The sequence below is a fragment of the Falco naumanni genome, chromosome 8 (assembly GCF_017639655.2).
Source record: "Falco naumanni isolate bFalNau1 chromosome 8, bFalNau1.pat, whole genome shotgun sequence".
In the NCBI taxonomy this organism is placed as follows: Eukaryota; Metazoa; Chordata; class Aves; order Falconiformes; family Falconidae; genus Falco; species Falco naumanni.
Window position 1 is genome coordinate 58,908,579 of NC_054061.1, and position 20,270 is coordinate 58,928,848.

At 44.9% G+C, this 20,270-nt stretch overlaps 1 protein-coding gene across 3 annotated transcripts in view; it reads right to left on the reverse strand.

Annotated features, from left to right (window-relative positions):
- HDAC4 (histone deacetylase 4) overlaps positions 1-12,797 on the reverse strand; it is a 266,734-nt gene extending 253,937 nt beyond the window's left edge. For 2 of the 3 annotated variants that reach the window (XM_040604243.1, XM_040604241.1), the window contains exon 1: positions 12,638-12,797. The gene's annotated coding sequence lies outside the window, so the exon portion shown is untranslated. Of the gene's footprint in view, positions 1-11,995; positions 12,065-12,637 lie in introns of those variants that run through there. The other variant, XM_040604242.1, reaches the window with a different exon arrangement.
- Positions 12,798-20,270: the final 7,473 nt, after the last annotated feature.

The following is a 20,270-nucleotide window of genomic DNA, read 5'->3' on the forward strand; positions in this document are numbered from 1 at the left end:
TTGGCTACAGCCCGAGACATGCATTTTGCACATTCATAAGCAAGAGCAAAAGCAGTTCTTCCCTACAATGGCAGGGGCTGAACTCGGCTTCAGTAACTTGTTTCAATCAACGAGCCTGTTTCCTAAAAGGGGGGGGGGGGGGGGGGGGGGGAAGTACTCCAACTAGGACACCTGCTTGACAGCCCTTAGCTTCTCTTCTGAGACAAAGTACACGGGGAAGTCAGCTACCTAACAAGCACAGTTGAACTTCAGCAACTGCCAGTACAAAAAATATGTACAGAAGCTAGTAAGATGTAAAAAAGGAAAAAAAATCAGACCCTTCCAGGCTGAATAAGCCTCCCACATATGGCACAATACAACAGAAACAATTTATCCAGAAATGTAAGCCACTGCAGAGAGATTAAAGCAACCTACAACTCTCCAAAAGCAAGACCTTTAGCAGCCAGCAGTGAGGATTCAGGTATTGCTACTTGCAGGAAACGATCTCTAGATCTCTCCATACCTGCGGTAAACATAACAGATAGCAATTTAACAAGAGATCGCTCAGCAAAACTCACAGCACTGAAGCTCTTGAAGAAAGGTTATGACAAAGCATGTTCGCTGGCAGGGAGGCTAAATGGAGACACAGCAAGGGTTTGCGAGGGTCTGCTCCAGGAGAGAAGGGCCACGCAAAGAGGAGGGGGAGAGAGGCAAGCAATTGCAAAATGCCAGACCATGAAACACCCGTGCTCGATACGTGCTCTTTCCATCACAGCCACGCCAAGCACTGGGCACCTACTGCCCAGAAAGCACCCGGTGATGGGGCTTGCAGCCTTTCTCATTTAGTAGGCCTCCTGTAGCTGCAGGAAAACATCTGTACCTTTTCCTATGTTTGCTTGAATTTCACACCCACACTTGTTGGTTGGCTACAGCATATGCTCAGAATTCACTTAACCGTATTCAGAGGCTGTGATAATTTAGATTTTTGTTGCCAATGTTAAGAACGAGCCTCAGAGCTATACACTGAGGCCCCAGAATTTAAATACATGATAACACTGTAAATAAAAGGAAACAAATTCCTCAAGGAAAACCTTTTCGCATGCCAGATCAGTTCCCAATAGTAACTGCTCTGCTTTGACAAGAGATAAATATTTACAGTCTAAAACAGAGAACACCTTGTGCTGCAATACTATGAATGCAAGCCTCATCAGTCCCCAGTATACTTAAGAGGTTATTTTCTTTTTTTTTAAAAAAAGAAAAAACAACAATCTGAGTACTTAGAATCACACATATTAGTCTGCTCATTTACACCACCAAAACGAAAAACTGAAGGTAGTCACACAGAGAAATTGCCAAACATACTGAATCCAGAACAGATTTTCACAAAAGGAAACCTCATCCCCCAGGGAATGTAGACAGTTTACAGCAAAAGTCTAAATTATTGCCAAGAATATGCTGCTTTTTGCCTTCTTTTTTTTTTTTTTTTTTTAATTTAGCCTAACTTGCTCCTCTTAAAAGTTGCTCTAGTGAATGCAGAGACTGAAGATTTTTCTTACTGGGGCAAAAAGACAACAAGGAGGATTGCATGTCCATATCAAACTCCTTGGACTGGGGGGATACCACACTGGGAATACCTTCAGAAGAGGGAGCAGAAAGCTCGGGCTCTAGTTCACTAGGCTATCTCTCAGCTTCCAGTGTGCCTCCCAACCTCCCGGCTTCATCAGCTCCTTCCAGCAAAGGAAAGAATGTGGGGAATGTCATTCATAATGGCACTTCGGAAGATCTAGGAATGGAAAGTTTACAATAACTGGATATCCTTCTCATGAGGAGGGGTGATAAGCCTCATGCAAAGAAGATGCTCACAATTCTAGCATTAGATGGCTACATCTCAAGTCGCTTCAGTTTTCTGGTACTTTAAACAAAGTAAATACCTAACTAAACACAAATGCTTTTTTTTTTTTTTTTTTTTAATACTGTCTGTACAATCCGAACTCAAATTTCTAACAGGACCTGCACAAGGACAGCCTGGTTTAGCTGTTACACTACAAGATTTCATATATGGGGTGTAATATTCCTCACTCAACTGCGATTTGGGCTTTTATGGCACATATCCTTTGAAGTGTGGCAGTCCAGCCGCTGGTAGGCTTATCGAATTGTTCAATGCCTATTTACAAGGCTCAGTTTTCTTCCTTCCTTCTCCTCTTACAATGGAATTATTACCTTGTGCAAAACTTTCCTCCTTTGACCTCATTCACGCCATGGTCAGCATTACTCTGTGATACCATCTCCACAATCAGTCAAGCACTCTGCCTTATGTTCTGTGCACAAGTTCTTCATTTGCTCCCCTGCACGTCGGTTTATTTTTAGACCAGCATTTTTATAGCAAAGACCAGAAGCAGCACACTTTCAGTGCCAAACTGAATTCAGCTGAGATTTCTAATACTGTCGATAACCGACATAAGAACACTTTGGCCATAGAAATTGGTACTAACTACATGTCTGCCATCCAGAGCCACTGTCAACCCCCGGGCACTCGCTGCAGCACTCTCCCAGCTGCCCCACACCACCACCCCCAGGGTTACCAGTCAATTTGCGAAGATCAGCCCAATTCTGCCCAAAAGGGATTTATACCATTCACTTCTCCATTAAGAGAACGGATTGTGTTCTGTTTTTCACGTCTGTGCAAGCTTTCTGCACTGAGAAGGATTTGATCCCCACCCCTAAGTGGAACACCAGCTATCATTACATTTGCAGTACCATGAATCAGACACAAGAATCAGATTTATCGGGTACCACCACCAATTTCTCTTTACAAAGCATAACCTAGTACAGGAAATATCAACATAAGATACCCACATACAGCCAGGGAGGTGAACAAGACCATGTAATCTATGTAAATCCACCCAATAGCAGCATGGATCGCTCATAAAACTGCATAGTAAAAAGTGTTTTTTATTTTCAGTGATTCACACTCTGAACAAGATTTCAACTTACAAGGCTGTCTTCTTCAAGGTATACTGTAACCAACAAAGCATTCAACACATACCACATGCAATCAGAGTAACTACCCTGATGTTCACTTCTAGTCCTCTCCCTCCTCCTTTTGTCATGCTTCCAGGCTAAAAATCCTGCGAGAGGCAGTCTTCACTCACATGTATCCTTCAGCCTCCACCAGAGTCTGACAGCAGGTAACAGTTGGACGAAATAAGCAAATAAAATTTTCTCCCAACCAAACCATTGCCACCAGATTCAAACAGAAAATCAGTCTTGGGTAGGAGAAGTGCACAACAGAATCCATATGGAAAAGAGTTTATTTTAGGAGGCTCATTTACATCAAGTAGGTGAGGAAAAACTGAAATGCAAATGCAGATCATGGTAGCCAATTTCTGTTCCAACCCACTGGAAGGATTGGTTACTCAGCAAGATACCCAACACTAGATTCAAAACCACCTGGCTGCACATGGCCTCTTCATCTTGCCTTCCCTTCCTCTTCATCACAGAATGAAGACAAGACAAAATCTTGAGCATACTCACTACCACACACATCTGGGCCTTGCTTCCACTGAGTAAGAGCAGCTGCAACATAATTAAACTTTGAGAACTTCAGTTAATTTGTGACTGTAATCACCAGCTACCTACAGCAGAGGTGACGTTTACAGAAATCCAGGAGTCAATTTGTTGACTAACAACAGAAAAGAGCAGCAACAGACTAGGCTTTCTGCTTTGCACATGGAGCAAGAAAGGGCTGTGTTTAGATCCTGCTAGCATTGTAGGGAGCCGTTTCTTTCACTGCCCCTGGAGATGCAATGGCAGCACAAACCATGCTCAGGAACTGCATCGTCTCCTTGGGAAGGCGGCAGGAAACTGCACCTTACTGCTTTCTCACCCTCTGCAGTTTTTTGACAGCGCCGTCATTCATCCCCTCCAACAAGTCCTCCACAAGAAACATGACCTGTATCTTCCCAGATATTCCAGAAAGATGTCTATGCTTCCCTCTTCCCCAAATGGCCTAAGGAAAGCAGCCAGGCTTCCCGGCAGGGTGTGTTGTGCTGCAAGAGGCCAACCTCTGCATCACAGTCCAGCTACCTTGATCACACCAGGGCTGGGAGAAGTCCCCTCCCGACTCAGCCCAAAGCACTGGGTATAGCAATTTTATTTATTACTTTTTTTTAAAAGCCTTAGCTGGATGGACAAGTAACTCTCTTTTTGTTTGAAGAAAGTTGCACCTATGCAATGCTCTAAAATATAACGCGGCCTGCAGGAAAGCTCAAGTTTTGCCTAAATTCTCCTTCCAGGACCCCTCCTGCCTGACAGTCTGCATCACAGCTCTTTCCTTTCCGCTGGTCCTTGGGAATTAAATAATCTTTACACCCTTCATCGTTTGCAGTTTGAGCCACTCACTGCAGTCAAAGTCAAGGCCTCAAGGCCAAGAGCTCATCTTCCCTCTCATCCCATCTTCCAAATCAGCCGGTGTCCACAAATACCTACCCCACTGCCACTGTGTTTCCAGAGTAGACTCTTCCCTTCCCACTGCCCCGAGCTACCAACCTCTCAAGGTTAAAACTCGCGGACTATTCCATTTTTCAGAATCCTCATTGTTTTAAAGGTGTTAATAACACAACTTTTCTTCACTTAACACTTCATTTTCACGCACATTATTTGAGCAGAAAAGCAAATCTCACTGCTCTACATTTTATATGAACCTGCAGCAAGAAGACAGGCACATTTTTTGCCTTTTTTTTTTTTCTTGTCTTTTTGCTCACTAGAAGAACTACCTGTATTTGCTATTTTAACAGAATCTGGGACAAACATTAACAAAAACTAGATAACTGTAGCTCCTGTGGGGAAAAATGTAACTCTCCTAATACTCCCAACAACACTCTCTTTCAAAATACTTCTTGGGAACAGCACGCAACAGAATTAATTCATTGTTTCAGGCTTACATTCTGGATCCTTTTCTTGAAGCTATGCACACAAGATGGAAAGTTTAGCCAGCACAACACCAGAACTAACTTGAACGTTCTTCTACTGAGCACATGCAACATAAGCTGTTTTAGCATGTTAGGAAAACGCAACACAGTAGAAGTATGTTAACTGACTAGAGATAACATTGTGAAAGACACAGGTTTCCATTGAAGTAAAATGAAAACTAAGGGGAACAGCGTAACGTGCTCTTCTACCTTTAATCTGAAGAGCAAATTTGAATAACTGCTTATTCAACATGAAATGTTCAAAGACATCAGTGCGGACGCAGCTGTGATGCTACACCTTGCCACCAGTGTCCTTGTGCGCAATCACAGAGAGGGCAGAGCAGCACCAGTTCGGGCAAGTACAGCACCCTGCTAAATCTTGCACACCATTACTAGTGACAGGTCAGTTATGAATAACTGCTATTTCTCAAATTTAAGCTAACGCTAATTATATCAGCAAACTAACGCTAACACGCGCGTTTGACAAATGAAATTCCATTTTACATAGAACAAGCCACAGTATACTAATGTTCACAGAATTTTACAGTAATTAAGTCTTACTGACAGACACCTCATTAAAGCACCAGTTCTTCAGAAAAATTAATAAAGTAAATTATTTCCTACATGTGAAATATCAAAATTTTTCACTACTCATAAAAGACGAATGGAGTTAAGTTCAATCGGATGTCAGTGTTCACCAGAATGAGTGACACACTTTAAAAGATCATTCAAAACAACACATTGCTACGCTGCTAGCACCCAATTTGAGAGGTTAATCTCCCATACATCATTTTATCCTATGATTGCAAAAAAAAAAAAAACTTGCACCACAATTCCTCATCCAAGAGCTTACTGCCTTGTTATAAAACATACAGACACACACATCCAGCAAAGGTTTACAGGAGATCAAACTCAAAAGAAAACAAGAGAGTAAACACAGGAACAAACCCAGACATGGCAGCCAGATCGTGCCCAAGGCAGGGTCTTCAATTTGCCATTTCAGCAAGTCACATCTGCAACACGGACAGCTGAAAAACTTGCCAGATGGCTTCCTAGACATCATCACCTCATGGGCAACACACTGCCCGAGCAACGCTGTCACCTCCTACGGACTTGTCTAAACTACTGTAACGATGCCCCAAAGAAAGGAGCTCTTCCTTCCTCAGACCGCGGATAAGCCACATTAGCGGCACACATGGCCTTCAGCTCCTCCCAACACCTCTCTGGTCCTCAACCAAACCAAATGGCTGTCTCAGAAGACTCTTTGGGTTAAAAAAAATAAAATAAAATAACAACACCTAACCTTGACCAAACTAGAAAAAGGTTTCTTAGTAGCCTAAGATCCATTTTCAAACTGCAAATTCCTTCTTTTAAATATGTCCTGTATGAGAAACAAAGGTTTAATCATTTGATATGGACAGACAGCTAAGTATGCCCGCAATCTCAAGTCAACACACATTCCTCTGCGGTAGTAGACGGCAGTTTGAAGCACATTTTAATAAGTAATATCCAACCGGAAAACATGCAGGAAAAAAAATATGTTGATCAAGAAGTGCCTAGAGTAATGAATGCCATGGAAAAAAAGGGCCAAATTTTTAGAGGAACGCCAAGCTATAATTTCTTGCAAGGGGAAAACCACACAAGTTTTCCAAGAGATTTTATAGTCTTTTCCTAATTATTCCCTTTTTCAACATTATTATGCAACCTCTGTGTGCTTTCCTGCTTCTCTAGCCCGCTTTATTTCACCCATTCCCACCCCCCAACTTCTTCTATATTTTGTGAGGCAGCTCCTTTAACATGGCCAGAAATACAGCACATATTTGTCTCTTCTCTCAGTTTAAACTGCCCGAGTCTTTCCGGTGAAGAAGCATTGCCCAAAATCTGCTTGCTATTCAAGCAGTCCTGGCAATGACAAGCATCACTTCATGAATCATCTGTTATATATTGCCTTATCAACATGGTCCACTGCAGGATAAAGTAAACCTGGCCCGCTTCAGTTTTCTGCATAACACAATTAAAATGCAAGTGGCATTAATTACTAGAGCAGTCTGAAGAGTCCCCTCATCCAAGGAACTGGAATATAGAGACAATGTATGTAAGAAACAATCTAAATCAAATCAAAATGCCAAGATGCATTTCCTCCCCCACCGCACATAGCTTTTACTTCAATATTTCAGAAGACTATTTACCCCTTTTACTAGGTAAAAAAATTGCCACATTTCTAATTATTAAAGCAGACAGCTTTAGGGTTTCTGCTGTTTCTTAGCTTAAACAATTTGAGGCTAAACCACCTATTTTCATGGGGTTCCGTCCCCCCCCCCCCTTTAGAGGTCTGAGATCAGTAAGCAAGCTGAGGAGAACCAGCTTCCTTTTGTTGCTTTTGGATCATTGGTATGCTTCAACCTGGGAAACCTGGAAGCAAAGGTAAATGGAAAACAGAAGCTATCCATTAGGGAAGTGGACTCAAAACCGAAAAGCAATTTTGAATTCAGTGACAAGACACATCCTGTCAGCTTCTCTGTCCAGTAAAACACAATTTCACAAAAGCACAAGCTCAAAGGATTCCAGCAGGAGTCTGATAAAATTTACACCCAATGGCTGGCCTTGTAGACTAGGTAGCAGGAATGAAAAAGATTACAGAAAAGCAATGGGATAACTGGAAACAAGCTAAAGGTGAAATGGAGGAACAATGAAGTAGAAGATGACTCACCAAATAAACCAGCAAAAAGGGTCAAGAACACTTGGCAAATATTTAATGAATGTTGTTACGAGTGTCCAAATAACATGTTCAATTAATATTTCTTTGTGGTTTGTAACAGGCTTTGCCATTTGGAACAGGCTAGCAACAGATACTATTCAGTAAATAAACTCTTCTGGTAATGCATCTATGGTTGAGTACACACAGTAGTAAGACAAGTAAAAATACTGTCCCGAGCATTTGGGGTTTTATATTATACATATATATATATACACACACACACAACGCCAAGGAGTATTTCTCTCCAGTAAACACAAATATATACAATGCCAAGGAGTGTAACACAAGCACTTCTTTAACTGGAAAAGGACACCAAAGTAGTGTTTCAACCCCAACATAAAGTTGGCACAGCTGGGCAGTGAGCATTCTGGCTTTCAAACCCTGAAGAGAGCATCACGTTAGCACACTCTCACACCACCTAACCCAGACAGACGCACACTACCCTTGAGGAAACACGAGGACGACTAGTTACTATGACCTTACAAAGATACGGCACGGCATACAAGCAATCCAAAAGTCCCAGAAATGAAGATAGTAGTATTTCAGTGGAGCATGCACAATATTCAGCTGATCAAGAACATAAATGCCCTACATTAAACTGTCAGTTTGCCCTCCTTAAGGTAAGCCTGCGCAGTAACGTTTAAGAGACACTCAACATACTAACTTCTTCTAGCACGAGTTATTTGAGAAGCACATTTGTGAGCAAACCATTTTAAAAGCTCTTGCCTATTCTCAGCTTTGGAAGATGAAAGAAATTTCCCCTAGAATATTTAATCCTATCACATACTGTGTATTTGGTGGCAAGTTTTTGTCTCAACACTTTGTTTTAAATGTGTTTGGGCATGTTCATGTATAGAAAGTCTGCAGCTTCCTCAGATTTGAAACCTACGAGTGATCCTAGAGGACAAGTTTCAGGCAATGCACCAAGTCTCTGAATCACAGATACACCTTAAGATGGCTTTAAGAAGTCTGTTCCCCAGAAAGCACGAAACTATTTCAAAAAGATTAAGAGTGCAATCTAATCCAAAATCACGGACTCCTGCTCAATTTTAACAAGCCCTACTCCTCGCCCTAGCAGTTCAGCATGTGATTTAAGGTTGAACACTTGAGATGAACGCCCCCTCTCCAGCAGTCCATAAACAGGCAGCTCCTGTGCTTCCACCTCTGCCCATGGTAGAAAGCAAAGAAAAAAACAAGCACTCGCCATAGGAGCAGAAAGTCACACTTGCTTAAGCTGCTGCTTTTGAGAAGTGTGCAAACCACAAGGCAGGCAAGCTATCTGCTTGTGGTGAAAGCAGAAAGACTTGACAGGTTGGACAGAGCTTCCTTCCAAAACCATCCATAACCTAGCACAGGTCCACGGGACCTGCAAAGCTTCTCCAATCCAGATACAACCCGGGTTTGGGAAACAGCCTGGAGTTCAAGCCCCTGAACATTTGGGAACAACTCATTTCTTGGAGGACAACCCACCGCAATCTGCATCCACCTAAATATTTTGTATCAGTTCCCATTACTGGGTAACTTCTTCAGAAGCTCGTAAATTTCAGGTGTCTGTAAATACATCACTCAGGGTTAGGGGGGAAAAAAAGCAACAAATTGTTCTAAGTGTATTGTTGTTTTTTCCTTTTTTCTGCATTAATGGCTCACTGCCTGTGAAACACTTGACCAACACAAAGATCAACATAGGCAAGAACATAATTTGTTTTATTTTTTTTGCTAGTAAGTCTCCATCAAAAGGCAAGCAGTAAATGAAACTGACTTCCACTAAGGAGTTCACCTGCATCACACATTAGGACCTTGGTGTACTCAACCTGCTGTCTCCTAATCTGGGGCTTCTTGAGAACTTCTTCCCTACTTTCTCTCGGGGCTGACCACAAGTGCAGTAGCTCACACCTGCCAGTTTTCTTCTACTTCAGAACAGTCCATTGGAGATCAACTACATGAACACAGACTGCTCAACAAACATGTCCTCCCAAAGGAATAAAAGCTTTCATGCCATACATATGCTCTCCTTTCATGCCTCTATCCCATTAAGTAAATGACAAATTCCTCTGGTATTCTGAGGTAATTTTCAAAATGTATTTCACGCGTTTCCTAATCTGCCCGCTTTCTAAAGCCAAGTCCTGGAGCAAAACCAAAGAAATTATAAGATGGCAAAGTTACATTTTAAAGATTTAAACATTTTGGGATTTCTCCCCCACACACACAAATTCAGACAACCAAGGACACAGCTTAATACCAGCAATGGAAATCTGTCAAATACACATGCTAAAACACGCCATCCAAATATGAAGAAATGTATATAATCCTGGAAAGCCATGTCTTACACATTTCACTTTATACAGAAAATCTGCAGTCGCTAAAACTTACTCTTTCTAACTGGGTGGCATTTTACATTTCCAAATGTAATTGAGTGAACATGTTGCCATGGTTACAGGAGGATTCTGCAATAACTTTGTTGCCTTGTAATTGCTGTATATTTGTATACAAGCAGCTGAGCTTTCTTAATTCAATGCCCTCGACTATTTCAGAAGCTGCGGAGCGACAACAGCAGCTTTTAGGCTGAAAACTCCATACAGCAGTGGTGGAAACATCAGAAACGATTAAAACTCAGTGCCGCGACAGACCGCATTACACACACACACACAAAAAAAAAATAATAGAAACCTTGCCAAAAAAACAGATTATTATATAAACTTCAGAGCTCTTTAGCTTTAAAAATGTTGCTGTTAAAAAAAGTCCAATTCAGATAATTAACTCCAGGTAGCTTTTGGCAACAAGCGAAAGCACTTTGACGGCAGCGAATACAGCACAAGTCCCAGTTATTGACAGTACATAATACCAGTAAATCAAAATGCGCTGGCAAGGAGATTATTCACTCAACGGTGAAATTCACTGTAGCACGGAGGACCAAAATAATACTTGCTCCATCTCTTCAGTCTCAAATTAGCATTATGAAGACAACAGAACACAGCTGTTAGGAACAAGCACGAAATAAAGCTGCCTGTTGAGGAGAAATGGAGAACACTGGAGAGCGCCCATACCCCCAGCTCCGCCACCCCGAGCTGCACACCCCATCCCAGATTTGCAAGCCATTTTCACATCCTGAATCCACCCACAACTTCCCAACACAGATCCCACTTCTTAGGAACATTTTTAGACCTGTAATCCATTCTGGAATATCAGGCGAGCCTGTAAAATGAAATCCGCTCTTATGGCCAGAAAACAAGCGGTTGCAGCGACAAGCCTAATTTATGCAAATCTCCCAAAGCAGGCTACCGACAAGAAAACAACTAAAAATAATAAAATAATAAAAAAAAAAACACCACCCAAACCTTCCACTATCGTGAAACGCGTGCACACAGCAATTACGCAAGTGTTTTGAATAAAGGGCAGGTTTACTTCCCTTTCAGTGGTACGCTGCACCGCGCTATAAAGTCCGATAATTGCTGTGTAAATACGTTTGCTCGCTGGAGCTGTCACGCTGGGTTGGCCACGCCACAGACCCCCAGCAGCCCACCGTGGCGGGGCCGGGGCTGGCACAGCATCTGCCCTGATAAATTCCTGCAGCAAAACCCACACAACCGCTCGGCAACACCTCCCTGCGCGCTCCTCCGAACGCCCGGTAGGATTTATTTTTTTTTATTATTATTATTATTATTTGGGGGGGGGTGGGGGGGGGGGGTGAATTCAGCGTTGCACTTCGCGTTTCGGAGCGGCACTGGCACTTTGCTGACGCCCCCCCTCCCCAAGGCGTGTGCCGGGGACGCCGCAGGCTGTGCCGGGGACGGAGCCCGGCTCGGCTCGGACCTGTCATCTCCCCACACAGCCCGCGGCACCTCGGGACTGCCGAAAAGCGCCTGATGCTGAGGGGAACACCTCTCGGCTTTCCCAAGGAAAGCCGGTTTGAGGGATATTTTTTGGGTTTTAAGGGGTTGGGGCCCCGGGGGTCGCGGCCACCCCCGTTGCCCAGCCCGGGAGCTGCTGCCCCGCCAGGCAGCCCCGGGCCCGGCGCGAAGCGCGTTCGGCGGGGCCGCGGGCGGAGCCGGCCCCGGCAGAAACTTTCCCCAAGTCCCGCGTTATTCCCGGGGCGGGATAAGGGGGCAAAGCACCGACCCCGGGCCGCGGCCCGCTCGGCGCCGCAGGGCCCCGCCGCGGGCGTCGCCCCCGCCGCAGGGCCGCCGCGCCCGCCCCGCCACCCCGGCCAGCGCCCGCGCCCCGTCGCCCCCGGGCCCACGCCCCGGCCACAGCCCGGGCGGCCGGCCCGGCCCCCGCCCGCGGCACTCACCGCTGCCCGCATCGCTCCCCGCCGAGCCCCGCGCAGCACCGAGGCGGCGGCAGCGGCGGCGCTGCTCGCGGGGGGGGGGGGGGGGGGGGAGGGGGGGGAAAGGAGGAGTCGCGGCCGCCCGGGAGGGGAGGGAAAGGGCGGGTCCAGCGAGGGAGGGGGCGTGCCTTTCAACCGCGCTGGCCCCACCCGCCTCATTCACAAAAACGCGAGCGGCGGGGAGGCCCGGCGCTCTGAATGGGCCGGAGCGCTGCCCGTCACGCCCCTCCCACCCCGCCCACCGCGCCGCTGCGCCCATGCCGAGCGATGGCGCTCCCCGGCCCCGCCCCGCCAAGCGGCGCCGACCAATCAGCGCGCGGCAGGAGCCACCGAGTGGCTCAAATCCACCCGCCACTGCCGCACCGGCAGATCCCATTGGCGCTAGGAGCTGCCCATCACCTTCCCCCTCCGGAACGCTGCGCGCTTCACGGCTGGAAGAGAGGAAAAAACAGCCGTGCGGCCGCTTAAGGCCCCGGCGGCCGGGAGCGGCCTTGCCGCGGTTAAAAGCCGGCGGGCAGAAAAGCGCCCGGCCTTAAAGGGGCCGCGTCGAGGCGCGACGGCGGGGGCGGCGCGGAGCGGGGGAGCGGCGGGGCGCCGCGTACTGACCTAGGCGGCGGCGGGCGAGGCGGGGAGGCTGTGCGGCGATGGCCCCGGCGCGGACACCGTGGCGCGCGCGCCACCAACGGACTCAGCCCGTGATGGGATCCGCCATCTTGGAATTTTTAGATGGAGAGTCACGTGGTGCGACCATTTTTCCCTCCGGCCAATCAGGAAGCGCGGTTTATTTATAGCCACAGCTCCCTTTTTTCTCTCACTCCCCCCCCCCCCCTCGCCTTCCCGCGGAGGGGGGAGGAAGGGAAGACATCAGGCCCCGCCCAGGCCCACTGGCCCCGCCCCGGGCCACTGGCCCCGCCCCATGGCGCGCGGCCCGTCGCCTAGGTGACGGCGCGGCCCTGGGGGTCGGGCCGGTGTCCGCCATGTCGGCGCTGGGCCCGCAGCCCCTCAGCCCGGGCTGGGGTAGGCCGGGGGCGGCGAGCGGGCTAGAAGCCTGGAGTTTGGGCCTCCGAGGCCGGCTGCCTCCGGCCCCCTCAGGCTCGGAGGCCCCGGGCAGGCAGGGACCCTTCACTGGCAGCACAGCACCCGCACCTCGCCTCTGCTCGAGGGGCAGCCTGTGGAGCAGCTGAAGGGCAGCCAAGGCCTCAGCACCATCCCCTCCCGCATAGTGACTTTGTCCTCACCCCAGCATCTCATGGCCGAGCACGAAGCTGCATGAGCCGGAGGGTGGGGTGAAGAGCTCTCCACACAGCACTGGGCGGCTCTGCACCAAACTAGTCTTCCCCGCTGTCCCCTTGACCTATAGCTTCCTCCGCAGTGTCACCTCTGTCTACTAAGAGGTGGAAATGTAACAGAAAGAACAACTCAAATCTGTATTAATTTGACTAAGGGAAACATGAGGTGGAGGGCAACTAGTGCTGTTAGGTGATGTGCTCTTTAGAACTTAACTCTTCCGATTGTAACAAGAAAGCTACGTGCTCTTGTTGTCTTTCCTTAGGTGGTTGGATGTATCCGAAACTATATTTTGATTCTCAGGATACTGATGGCAATAGATTAACTCCCATACAAAATGCAAGCCATGGTAGATACATAGCATTTTAATAGAATATTGAACTTTTTTTTTCTCAGTTATATGTATTCAAGATCCCACTGCTGAAGTGTTAATTTTTTATCCATCAAGTACTCTCAATAAAAAATGGCTGCTGAGTACACTGCTTTTAATAGCAAACAGCTGAATCAAGATATAAAAAAAATGAGAAGAGGAGAGCATAGTTCAAAATCGTTGCAAATCCTTGCTTTTATTATTAAGAATAAAAAATTAAATAAAAGGAATTGTTCAGCACACTTACCTCTACCTGTGTTTTCCTAGCAACCATTCAACATTTAATTGATTTATCTATTTTCTAAAGAATTACCCTATTGAACTGTCAAGTCTTCTCTAGCTGCAGTTTCTTGATTGGCCAAGCCCATGGCTGGCACGACGCTCATTGCACTTGCATTTTGTTGGTTTACCTTTGACTAGCACAAATGCCTAAAACTAAGCAGTCATGCTGCAAATGTTCTGTATCATGGGAAGCAGAATATTTCAGCATCTGTATTAGCTTGTGCAAGAAAGCGCAGCTAAAGGATACCTGCAAGGCATGCTCTGTTGGGAGCGTCCTGCCTGAGATGCATTAGGTGACAGTCTCAAGCTTCACCAAAGAGATTGCCAATGGCCAAGGAAAGTCTTAAGTCTCAGATGCCACCACATCAAATATTATTACTCCCTTTTTTGTGGCAGCTGTTAACCTTTTTCTGAAGGAAAGCCACCGTGGTGGTCCTAGAAAGAAGATGACCCCTTTTCCATTCTGTCCGAGGTGAAGGCCATCTGCACGGCATTCAACCCTCTCCCATCCAAGTACATTGCAGAGGGCTCTTCTGCTTCACATAGGTGGAGCCCTTGGCTTGCACAGAGTTAAAGGAGTTAATGGTACCAGCCCTTTGGGCACAGCAGCCTGCTTTCACACCTCTTGTAGCAGTCAGGGTCCTGCAGGGCAGTCACCGTACCATACTCATAGCCCATTAAATACACAGGAACTTCCCATTTAGTTTTCAAGGAGTTCTTAACATCCTTGACCAAGACAATATGAAACATAACATTCCTATTTGTAGGCAGCCATCCCAGCACACTTCTGGTGGTTTTGATTAATTGGCTCTTGCTAAATTGTTTTTAAACTTCCAGATTTTCCTTAAAGAAAAATGAACTCCTGTAGTTCAGCCATCTGGATTTACATAAATTCTGGAACCTGACAAGAATTGCTAACAACTTTGTCCCTCCCTCAAAATTTACATATACATGGTAGTGTATAAACACTGCTCCTTTTTTTTTTTTTCCTTTTTTTTTTCTTTTTGAGATGTTTAGCAACTACATTTCCATTTGAAAGGGCCACCCATCTAAAAATCCTTGCCATATTGATCTGACCCCTACAGTTGTTTTTTTTCCCATGCTGTGAACAACACACTAGGGTCTTGGCAGAGGTCAGAATTACTCTGACAGTTCCATTGGCAATAGCATCCCATTAACTTAAAATTTCCAATCTTGCTTTAAGAGATTAATTTATTACTGACAACTTAAACATTACACTTTGATTATTGTAAACTTCAGCATACAGACAGCATGGCTTGCCTTGGAGAAGGTCTGAAGTTTTTGAATATTCTCCCTGTAATACACACCTAAGCACACCACTGGCATGAGGAGCACCACTTCTGCATAAAGCTGAAACCCTTTTTGTTTCATTTTTAGCTTAAATTGCCTTGTGGGCTTGTTTGTTTGTTGTTCTTTGGTTGGTGAGGTTTTAGGTTTCCTCGTATGGTTGTTCTGCTGTCTTTATTCAGGGCCAGTTTGTGTGCTCACATGTATGTATGTATAAATAATCTAAATTATTTTTAAGTGTCAAGAGACCTATGGATGTAAGTGCTATAAGACTAGAAGCTTACTAATGCCGACTGTATAGCTGACAAGGCAATACTTGCAAAAGCTATGCGTTCCTTGGTGAATCTGATGATGGGTGGTCAGCACAGGACCCACCCGTAGACTCTCTTGCAGCTCCCCATTTCTGGTACAGCTGGGAGATGGTTTGGTCACTGATGTGGGTTACAGACAACACTTTACCTAAATGGTCGTGGCAGCTTCCAAACAAAACATATCCTAGAGGTACCCTACCCATGTCCCCCACCTGTGTCCCCTGTCCCCATACCCTCCACAGAAAGGGTTGGACATTTTACTGCAGGTCCGTTCTCTTGGCTACGAACCGCAGAGGCGACTTGCCTGGCCGCATCAGTTGCCTCCAACGCTATCTGCATTGCTGAAGCAGTTTAAAAAGAGGAAGCAAGGAGAAAAATGTGCCCTAAAAGTTTTATCTTCAAAATTTGATTGATGCAGTACTAGTGGCTGTGGGTGTGAATAGGTGTATCTATTAATATCCAGTCTAGGCTAACCTATGCATAATGACAGAAAATTAAACCTTGTTACTGTTCATGTAAATTAGAGCTCAAGAGATTAACAATAAAAAGTATTCAATCCTATATGTTAAATCCCACTGTATATAGCATAGTCTGTTTTTACTGTAATTGCAGCTAAAAAATCTACTCAGAAGCCATTTGAAGCAAAAAATAAAAATAAAATTAAAAAAAAATTGGCAGAGCTAATTCATAAAGACTTAAATAAAATGCAATTACAGAACTTCCCGCCTACCTCCACCTCATCTTTAGCTGAACTCTACTTCTTGTTTGTCAGGAATGGTTCCATTTTTTAAGTTCTTAAGCAGGAAACAGCCATCACAACACTCCAGCTAATTTCCCTATCTAGTCACATGGATCTGGTGAAAGTAAAACGGGGTACCTCAGCTTTCCCCTCTAATCCAGCCTCTCCCACCACCTCCAGAGCCAAAAAAAGAGAGTATCAAGTGAGGAAGAAAGCCAGCAGGAACTTCCTCTAGAGCCACTGAAGACCTACTCCAGTGCCAGTGCCACTTGCTACTTTAGAGGGGGTCAAGCCTAGACGCAAGTTTCTACCTGGTGATTGCTTTCTCTTCTTGCTCCTAATCAGTTAGTTGCTATCATTGCTCTCCCTTGATACTTCTCTGCCGCCAGCCACGCTTCTTTGCTTTTATCTCCCACTCCCATCTGTTCTGCATCCTCCCTACAGCATACTTATTTACTCCTTTCTGCTATCAAAAAAAAACCCAACAACCCTGCAACAAACCAACCAGACTTAAGACACAGCTGTAATGGAACAGGGAATGTTAAATTTGTATTGCTCCGCTCCTGTGTTTTCCTCTGACATACCTTTTTGTTTGTTTTTTCCTGGTGAATTTTGCTTCAGCTGGGACTCCTTCTTGGATCTTTGTACAATGCTCTTGCAGACAGAGCCTTCTCTTTTTTGCTATGCTGCAAAATCTGTCTTCTGTGCAGAGCAGTCCTGTCTGGCTTAATGTGAGCTGCAAAGGAGAACAAGGTGGTTCTCCTCCACTTAAGGGAGTGCCTGTTGAGGCTGAAGAAGCCTGTATTTGGCTGCAGAAGCTATTTTTCCAGCTTGTCTGCAGACCCAACACTTCATAAAGTCTTCATCACTCAAGGTCTGAAAAGCTTAAGTTCTGAAGCATTAAGAGCCAGTCTCTAAGAAACAAATTCTTGCTGTTGCCTTGGACAAATTCAAGTCCCTGTCCTCTACTTGGAAAGAATAAAAAAAAAAAAAAAAAAAGGCAATTAAGTGAAGTTCAAAGTGAAGGTCACAATGTAAAACTTGCTCTCCTCTTCATATTTACATTTTGTAAAAATCCATCATATGTACCGTTTCTCAAATTATACTCTTTATTTCAGTAATGTCAAATACAACACGATGGCATTTGCGAATGCAAGAATTAGTGACAGTAGATGAGAGATGCAACAGGCAACACTTACTTCCCGCGCTGGAGGTGTGGTGGAGCTTGGTGCAATGCAGCTGGAGACTCAACGCCTACGTGTTTGCCACAGAGATGTCAGGTAGCTTGGCTGCAGCATGTCCCGTCCCCGAATCACACCTGGAAATAGCCATCCTGTGCAGCCTGGAGAGCAGGGGCAACCACTTGCTTCTTTGTGCTGCAGTAAGGAAAAGTCACGTTGCTGTTGTTTGAAAAGTAAGTCTAAGGAAGACGTAAGCTGAAAAAGTAGAAAACTTATCGAAAAAGCTTGCATATGAAGACTGGTAATGAAGATACATTGGATTGTTATGGCAGTAATTTTGTCCCAAGTGCAATACACTTTTACAATAAATCTCCTTGCTAAAATTTGAACAATTTTTGCTGGATTTTATAAACTCCCCATTTCTTTAGCTATTACAGCTATGCTTTCAACTATATTATATAGTGAACTGTTCTGCAGCTGTTACAAACCACTGTCCAAAAGTTCTTACTGTGCTGTTATCCCTCTTGATTAAACTGGAGAGTTAAGAGTACAAAAGAAATCTCTTTTTCCCCTCAACTGTTTTGTTGGTTCTGTCAATTTTAATGTCACACTAAGGCTTAAATTTAGACATAAACAAGAAATAAGTCAAAAATTAATATGGAATCTTTGTGAAGTTGAGGCTATAATAATTGTTGGATACGCTTAGTTTAGCAGTGATTTTTTTTTCTGATTCTTAATACGGGGGAGGGGGGAATATTTATTTCCTTGAATTTTCATCCATGGCAGCTGTTGGGAGAAAAGCGTGTGTCTCTATAGTGGGAAACTTAGAGAAAACACTGATTCATTTTTCTATTCTGTCTCTTTTAACCAAGAAAAAAAAAAAAAGAAAAGAAAAAAAATACATCCTACATGATATAGGGTGAAAAACAGTTAAAATCCACATAAACGTAAGGAGAAAAAAAAAGAACCAACAAAATGACAAAAAAGCAACAAGTTCCTTTTTCAGTAAAAGATATATGTAGTCTGGCCCCTGGGTGTTGGTTTTAAGTGAAGATATTGACTTCCAGCTGAATGACGACTAGAATATTTTTCTACTGAAATATTGATAGTAGATTACACTAAACCACAAACTATCTCCATAAAGCCCATCATTTCTAATCTTAATGGTGTTTTCTTTCCCTTGGATGACTACTACGTTCATGATATGATGGCTTTATTCTATCTGGGGGGAAAAACTTTTTACCATACAGCTAAATTAACTTGTCAAAAGACTTCAAACTTCGGAAGCTTTTACAGCTCAATTCAAAGCTATTATTCAAGATTGAATGAGAAGGCTGTGGACTGTAAAAGCTGGCAAAAAAATAAATTTCACAAGCATTCACAAGTTGAATGGAATACTTACTTTTTGTTCAGGTTGTGTGTGTTTCATTGAGCCATCTCAGAATAGCTGTATTTTGCCTATAACCCCCTTGCTCTGCGATGAAAGGCAGAACGCTGCTTTCTGCTGCTCTTGAAGCTGTGACCTCGTGCGTGCTCTTTCACACACACTTGGTTATATTTAGTTTGTGCCAACCTAAATAAGTGTCAACCAGCTCTCCACAAATGTGGGGAGCACAAAAGAGAATGGCTAGCCACTAAACTGAGGCAGAGCAAGAACACAATTCAACTTATTTTTATCCTTTTCTTACAAAATAAGATCATAGACTATCTTAACAACCAGTTACAGCTTTCTCATGCAAATAAAAATGCCTGGCTTCAGGAGCAGCATTTGCCTTTAAGGAGAAGCGACTTTCAGATTTTACAGACAAGTAGCAGCTGGCAGAGCTTGTACTTGGAGCCTTTCCTTTCGCAGATCCAATCTACTTTTGGGACAAAGCTTGAACAAAAAGCCAAGCCAACAATCACAGCCCCCGGCAGGGAATCCAGGGCTCTTAGACCCAGGACTCTGTGGGGCAGTGTGCGAATAGATTCGCAGGCAAAGGATGTGGCAGAATGGGATCCGTAACGGCCAGCACGGTGAGCGGCCTGAATCCAGCATGCTCTCAATGCTGCTGCCGCTAGCTGGTCGATGAGGAATGCTGAGCACAGGAGCAGGTCTTAAATACGTCTTGTCACTAATGCCTGCAGGGAGGTTCTGCCGTTCACTTGGGACCCACAACTCACTCTCTCATTCAAAAACTGAATAAGAAGCACTTCGCTTTTTTTAGAGAAGCTTTGAGCTTGCAGTGTTTTCAAGTATTCAGAGCATGAGTCCACAGAACAGGGGAATCCAAGTTCACTTCCCTCTTCTGCCTGGCAGGTTCTTCCCCCTGAAAGGTCTGTGGTCATGATGGCATGGGATGACATCCTTCCTGCTGTGAGAGCAGGCTACTGAGCAGAAAGATGTGCAGGAAGCATGAGATAAGAGAGCAGGCAAGATGTTAAGTTCCTTAGCCACTAGGCTATAGAGGGGGTGAGAAATGTTTAGGTTCCAGAATATCACCTGAGTTTCAGCTGGTGTTGACAGGACCAGCAGCATAGCACCAAGATGTTTTGGGGCTTGGCACTCCAGAAGCTAAGCTCTGGGGAGCTGCCTTCATAATGAGGTAGCAACCTCCCATAGCCTGGGGAAGAGCATCTTGGAACTTAGGTTACTAAACGAAAGCTAACCATGTTATTGGATCTGGCCTTTTTCCTGAAAGCGCCTTGGTCCTGCATCTGTAAAATAGGAATATTATTGTTTCGCTTCCTAAGGAGGAAATGAGCATAAATGCACTGGGAT